Source organism: Tenrec ecaudatus, chromosome 13, assembly GCF_050624435.1.
Source record: "Tenrec ecaudatus isolate mTenEca1 chromosome 13, mTenEca1.hap1, whole genome shotgun sequence".
NCBI lineage: Eukaryota > Metazoa > Chordata > Mammalia > Afrosoricida > Tenrecidae > Tenrec > Tenrec ecaudatus.
Window position 1 is genome coordinate 37,630,057 of NC_134542.1, and position 7,374 is coordinate 37,637,430.

Genomic DNA, 7,374 nt, shown 5'->3' on the forward strand with positions numbered 1-7,374 from the left:
AGGAGCAGTTCTGCTCTGTACCATGGGATCACTGTGAATTGAAATGGACTCAATGGCAGTGAGTTTGATTTTTTTTCTGCAATACCACTCCATCACCTCTAATATCAACTCCTCCTCCTCTTCCTCCTTTCAGTAATATCCCTCCTCTAGTTGCAGTTAAGTGGATGATTAGGGAAGTAACAAGTAACAGGTATAATTATGGGATCCAGTTTAGCTGGGAAGCAACAGGAACTACTCAGGATGCAGTTCCTCCATCAGGACTTCTTATCCTACTCTGTCACCCGGCCCTGCTGGGAGCTTCTGTCATTGGCTCCTCCTCTTAGCTCCACGAGTCAGCAAGTTCCTTAGCAGCTGATTGCGCTGGTCTCTTGTCTTCTGGGTGGACACCTCTAGCTGTCTTCTGTGTTAACAGCTCCTTCTTCTCTGTAGGTGTCTCCTCTACTTTTAAGCTTGCAGGATGACAAAATTGGCCACTCCCCTTGTTAGGGTTCCATATACCTTATTTGCATGTCCCAGCTACCACAACCAACTTGTCTGAAAGGGATCATTTTAGAAAGTCCTGGATAGAGTGAGAGAAAAAAGGTAAAACAAAACTCAAAATCACAAAAACACACCAGTTGAAGAGAAGCTGATAGAACCTCAAGACTAACCTTTCATCACCCTTTGAGTCTGGAACTGAATTCACCCCGATGACTCAGTTTTCAGCCAAGCAACAGACATGTCTACAAAGGGGATAAAAACATAGTAAGGTATATACTCCATAGAATAATCAACCATGGACGCAGAGAACGTGAGTCCGCGCTTCTGCCTGTCCGTACATCTGGCCATAGCTCACGCAGCTTTCAGTGATGGCCTCGGGCAACCACACATGGGAAAGCCACCCCAACTTCCAGACCGCGGCCGTGTGGACGGCGCCTTCAAGGAGGTGAAGCTTCCCGACTACAGAGGGAAGTATATGGAGCTCTTTTTCCACCCTCTGGACTTCACCTTCGTGTGCCCGACGGCAATCAGTGCTTTCAGTGAGCATGCCGATGGCTTCCGAAAGCTGCTCTGTGAGGTGCTGGGGGTCTCCATGGACTCTCAGTTCACCCACCTGGCTTGGATCAACACTCCCCGGAAGGAGGGAGGCTTGGTTCCCCTGGACATCCCCCTGCTGGCTGATGTGACCAGAAGCTTGTCCCATGACTATGGTGTGCTGAAGGAAGATGAAGGCATCGCTTACAGGGGCCTCTTTATCATCGATGGCAAGGGTGCCCTTCGTCAGATCACGGTCAATGACTTGCCTGTGGGGAGCTCCATAGAGGAGGCTCTGAGGCTGGTCCAGGTGTTCCAGTACACAGATGAGCACGAGGAAGTATGTCCCGCTGGCTGGAAGCCAGGCAGCAACACAATGAAACCCAATGTGGAAGACAGCAAAGAATACTAGACCTGCCAACGGGACAAGTTTGGGTCTTTTCTTCCCACCTGTGTTGACCCAGGAAAGGCCAGCCTGCGCCCTTGAAACTCCCTCATCTGGGACCTTGGAGGACTGGGCTAAGGTTTTCTCACGCTCCTGGTAGCTAATGAATGGTGACCCCACCACCCCTCTCCAGATGTCCATCCACCTGGGTACGGGCCTAAGGTGACCAATAAAGTATTAGGAACAGGTAAACAAAGAAAAAGAATAATCAACCATTTGAGAGAAAAATGGCAGCATTTGTCCAAGGACAAAGTTCAGAAGGAGGAAGAGTAGAAACAGGAAACACAGGGAGGTGGGATAAGCGATGTTACAATGTGGGGATTTTAGTCAGTATCATGAAAAAAAAATGAACAAATTGTTGAATGGAAAACTCATGTGTCCTGCAAGCCTTCACTCAGTTCACCATAAAAAGAAACTTGCATTTTCCCCAGGCATTCAGATCAAGTAGACAAAGTACACTTAGGGACAGAGGACAGAAACAATGGACTTGATCTATCAGACATGTGTACTCTACAGAGAACATGCATTCTACTGTAGAAGACATAAATTGTCCAGAAAATAAGTCTTAATGCAATCCAGAAAACAAAAATAATGGAAGATTTTCTTCCCTGACTACACGCCATAAAATTAGAAATTAACAAGAAGAAAAACAGAAAACAAACCAAAAATCCCATCTACTCTTAAATAAATTGTTCAATAGCTGAATAGCCTTTCAAGTAGAGAGGAGAAAGAGCTCTATATCACGCCAGGTACCAAAGTAAATCACAAATTGATTGAATTTTAAACTAAAATTCAGGAGCAAAGAAAAAACTATGAGAGAGCTTTGTTTTAACATTTGGAAAGATTAAAGCCTTAATATGCATACTCCAAACTGAGAAATCAAGTAGAAAAGATATATGCTTACATTAAAAATGATCTTTTTTTTAATCTTTTTTTCTAAAAGATACATTAAACAAAATCAAAAGAAAACCACACCAAGGGAAAAACATTTGCAATACATATAGCAAAGGGCTAATTACAGAACATTCAGAAATCAGAAATAAGAAACAAATTGAAATCAGAAAAAACCCAGCCATCAAATTTTTTTAAAATTCCAAGGAACCATAAGTGGACAGTACTTAGACATGTAAAGCCAGTATCATCGCTTCCAAGCACGTAAAGCAATTCTAAGGTTCTTTCAGTTAGAGAAAGAAAATCAAAGCCTGCCTGGGATTCAGTTTTTATCATATTGGTAGAGCTCAAAAGTGTGAAAAATATACGGACAGTTTTATAAACGTGACAGGAAACAGGCATGTTTGAAAACTCTTGGTAAAGTGAAATCATCATCATTTTACAGCATTTGCAAAGCATCGTGATGATATCTTTTAATCCAGAACATTCCTATAGAAAAACACCAAATGCCGATGTGCAGAGTGATTTGTCACAGCCGTGGGTGTGACATGAAGAAAGTGAAAACAACTGAGCTGCCTTTCATCTTCGGCTACAGACCTGTGCAATGGAACTCACGAAGCATTGAAAAGGATGGTAGGAAAGTTTGGAAATGGATAAGAGTGATAGTTGAACAATATGAACAACATAATTAAAGTTCCTGAATTGTTCATGGGAAGACCGTTGAAATGGCAAATGTTTTGAGGTTACACATATGTATACACATATACATGTTACTATATGTTTATGAGTGTGTGCATATCACAATTTTTTCAATGGTGGAAACTTACACATTCTGATATGGTTTCATCTCCAGGATACATTAAGCAAAAAGGGAAGGAAGAGAACAGTGCTAACAGTTGCTGTACACGTGTATCCCATGTGTCATGTGTATCATATGTGTCATACAAGCATATGTTTACAATACATGAAACATCTCTGAAAGTTTACACAAGGAGCTACCATTAATCGTTGCCTCTGGAATCTGTGAAGAATGCTAAGAGGAACCTTTTGTTCACTCTAGAATCTTTTAAATTGAATACGTACTGTGCGTGTGTGTGTGGGGGGGGAGCCCTGGTGGCATAGTGGTTACGAGTTGGACTGAGATCAGCAATGTCAACAGTTTGAAACCACCAGTACCTCCTCGAGAGAAAGACATGGCTGTCTACTCCCTTAGAAGTGTACAGTTTTAGAAACGCACAGGGCCAGTCCTACCCTGCCCTATAGGGCCTGGTCTCCATGAGTTGGTATGGACTTGATGGCAGTGAGTGAGAGCATGTATGTAGTAAAGAATTTAACCTTGCCCTTGGATGTTTGCCCTTGGAATTCCCTGGAATGCCCTGCCTAATGAAATTGTCTTTGTTTACCTTGAGCACCATCAGATAGTCTGACAGTGCCTGGTCTGTAGTTGGATCTGGGGATCAGGCAGCAGTAGGCAGTAGCAACTCAACTTTTGGAGAGGCTGGACTGAAGTCAGTCACCTGAGCAGGCCAATCATATCTATGTGACAGAGCCCCAGTAAAAGCTCTAAACAGCAAGACTTTGGTGAACCTTCCTGGTTTCAGGAGCAATTAACACTGTTCATAATTCCAAACAGAGAGGATAACTTGAAGCTTAGTTCTTATAACTCTCCTGGACTCCACCTCACGTGTCTCTCTTATTTTTTCATGTTTCATAACTGTATTTATTTATTTTATTAAAAGATCATTTTATTGGGGAGCTCTTATAACAATCCATACCTCAATTGTATCAAGCATATTTGTACATATGTTGCCATCATTATTTTCTAAACATTTATTTTCTATTGAGCCCTTGGTATCAGCTTCTCTTTTTTAATGCTTTTGCAAAAAAATTAAAAACAAAGAGACAAGCAAGCAAGATCTTTTGCCATTGCTTGAATACAGAGTTATTTCAATTTTACATTCCTAATATAACACGAAGCAAAATAAAAGCAGAACAAATATGACATAGAAAAGCTCTCCAAGTTCAGAAAACTCTTGACCTTGTGTTGATTCTGACACAAAGCGACCCTCTGGAACAGAATCGAACTGCCTCGTCTTTCTCCCAAGAAGTAGTGTGCAACTGATGGCTTCAAACTGCCGACCTTGTGGTTAATATCTCAATACTTAAGCGATGTGTCTCTTTCTTTGGCTGACTGTAATCTGTGTCCTTTAACTGTAATAAACCATGAGTATAGTAGCTTTCATTTAGCTCTGTGAGTGTTTCTATAAATTTACAGAAACAGATTATTGTAGAAAGTTTGGGAAATACACTAAAGGTGAGAAACCTGGAGATTTACAGAAGCCTATTCTAGGCCCTATTAATGTCCTGTGGCTTGGGGAACCCCTAAACTCTCCAGTTGGTGTCAGACGTGAGAGCAGTCTGTGGACTCTTCCTAATTCTGCAGCATGTGCTGTTCCTAGTCTAAAAGAACTAGTCCTTCTTTGCGTCCTTGGAATGGGCCTCCAGACGATCCAAACTTGATACATCACAAGAAAAAGGCAAAAGAGTAAACCGTGGGGCTGCTCACTTCTTTTCATGGAGAAGGCTAAAATAAAAACTTAATTAGATTGACTCTCCCTATGGTACTTGAAGTCAGCTTCAGCAATTGATGCATCTTATTCTACACAAAGCCAAGTCAGAAAGCAAAGGAAATATAGTATTTAACAAAACTTTTTCTTCCTAATTTCATTGTTTTTTACAATAGCAATGGATGATTATAGAATGTTTGGAAAATACAGTAAAGGAGAAAAATTAATATAACATAATTCTACCAGGGAGAGATACATACTAACACCATTAGTGAAAGACCTACCAAAATTCATTCTAGGCCCTACTAATATGCGGCAGTGTCACATGATTTTTCACTTGGAAACATGTTATTAGGTTTTCTCCATTGCATTAGCATTTTCCTATAATTTCTTTCAAAAGCTAACATCAAATAAAGCTCCTAAACAAATAAATATATATATATTCAATCTCTCTGTGTAAAACATCTGGTTGATCTTTTTTTAATCTCTTTTTTTAAAAAACATTTTATTAGGGACTCATACAACTCTTATCACAATCCATACATATACATACATCAATTGTATAAAGCACATCCATACATTCCCTGCCCCAATCATTCTCAAAGCATTTGCTCTCCACTTAAACCCGTTGCATCAGGTCCTCTTTTTTTCCCCTCCCTCCCCGCTCCCCCCTCCCTAATGTGCCCTTGGTAATTTATACATTGTTATTTTGTCATATCTTGCCCTATCCGGAGTCTCCCTCCCCCCCCTTCTCTGCCGTCCCTCTCCCAGGGAGGAGGTCACATGTGGATCCTTGTAATCAGTTCCTCCTTTCCAACCCACTCACCCTCCACTCTCCCAGCATCGCCCCTCACACCCTTGGTCCTGAAGGTATCATCCACCCTGGATTCCCTGTGCCTCCAGCCCTCATATGTACCAGTGTGCAACCTCTGCCCTATCCCTGATTGATCTTAATAGAGAAAGTTTTGTGGAACATTTCTGAGGTTTCAGTTTTTTAGGATGAATTCCAAGAATTGGTATTTGGCATTTTCAATGTTCTAGATGAGATCCCGGCCTTGTTGTTCTTGCTGTTGTTGTTAGGTGTCCTCGAGCCAGCTCTGACTCACAGCCGTCCCATGGACAACAGAGTGAAGCACTGCAGGGTCTTGTGCCAGCCTCACAACTGTAGGTGGCAGCCGCTGTGTCAATCCATCCAATGGAAGGACTTCTTCTTTGTGGTTCACCCTTAACCAAGCAAGATGATCTTTTCCAGAGAACGGGTGCTTCTGATAACATGTCCAAAGTACTTAAGATCTGAGCCATCAGTTCTAGGACTGAGGCGTGCTCAACCCAAACCATGGTATTCTCTACCGCCTCCTATACATGTGAACGTTGGACAATGAATAAAAAAAGACCACAGAGGAACTTGTAGATATGAATTAGAGTTGGCAAAGAATATTGAGACCAGCATGGACGGCCAGATGAATAAGCAACTCTCTTTTGGAAGTCCAGACAGAATGCTCCCTGCAGACGGAAGGTAAGGCAGTCTGCTTCCCTTGACAGTGGACCGCATCTTTAGGAATGCATTTATCAAGCTATGTAGGCCCCTGTTATTATTGCCATTATTCTCTTCACTACATTAAAGTCACATGGATCTTGGAATGCAGGGCCCTGGAACCTGCAATCTGCACAGGATTCTATCCGCCACAGAACCATCTGGTGGGAATGTTTTGTGGTCCCCAGATAAGCCAGGCAAGCTCCCAGACCAGAAACGTTGTTATAGTAATATTTTTGTTCATTGGCATTTTTAAAAAACATTTTTATTAGGGGCTCATACAACTCTTATCGCAATCCATACATATACATACATCAATTGTATAGTTCACTGGCATTTAAAAAAATCTTTTCTTGTGTAAGTATTAGTTGATGCATTTATACAATTCAGAATAAAAAAGAAAACCCAAATCACATAATAATTTCCTGACATTCCATTCCTCCTTATCCTTTGAGATATATTCAATTTATATGGCCTTTCTAGCCATAATCTTTTATGATATATTATAAATTCTAGCATCTATGCCATTTGGAGAGAATTCTCTGCTTTGCTAATGGACAGAGTCAAAGTGGGATGCATTCTGAGTCTCCCCAAAACTAGAGAGTCAGTAATGGGGAACCATATCCTATCTTCTGGATTAGACTATATCACCGCCCTTTGTTTCCTTGGGGATGTGGTCTCATCAAAGACAAAATCACACCTCCAACAAAGCCATTCCTCTAGGCAAAGAGCCACCTCAGAAGCAGAGAGAGAATTCTCAGGACCATGAAGGAAGAAGAGCCACCAGTGAGTGGACCACCTTTGAAATGTCTGTCTGAGGGGCAGGGGCCATGCCAGAGACAAGGAGACCGAGAGAAGAAAAGAGAAGAGCAAGAGTAGTGCCCAGAGGGTGAAACTGCGAGGCGGAGCCACAGGGTGGCTTC

At 41.8% G+C, this 7,374-nt stretch overlaps 1 pseudogene; it reads left to right on the forward strand.

Moving 5' to 3' along the window:
- The first annotated feature begins 848 nt into the window (after positions 1–848).
- On the forward strand, positions 849–1,426 carry LOC142424622 (peroxiredoxin-2 pseudogene; annotated as a pseudogene).
- The last annotated feature ends 5,948 nt before the right edge of the window (positions 1,427–7,374 follow it).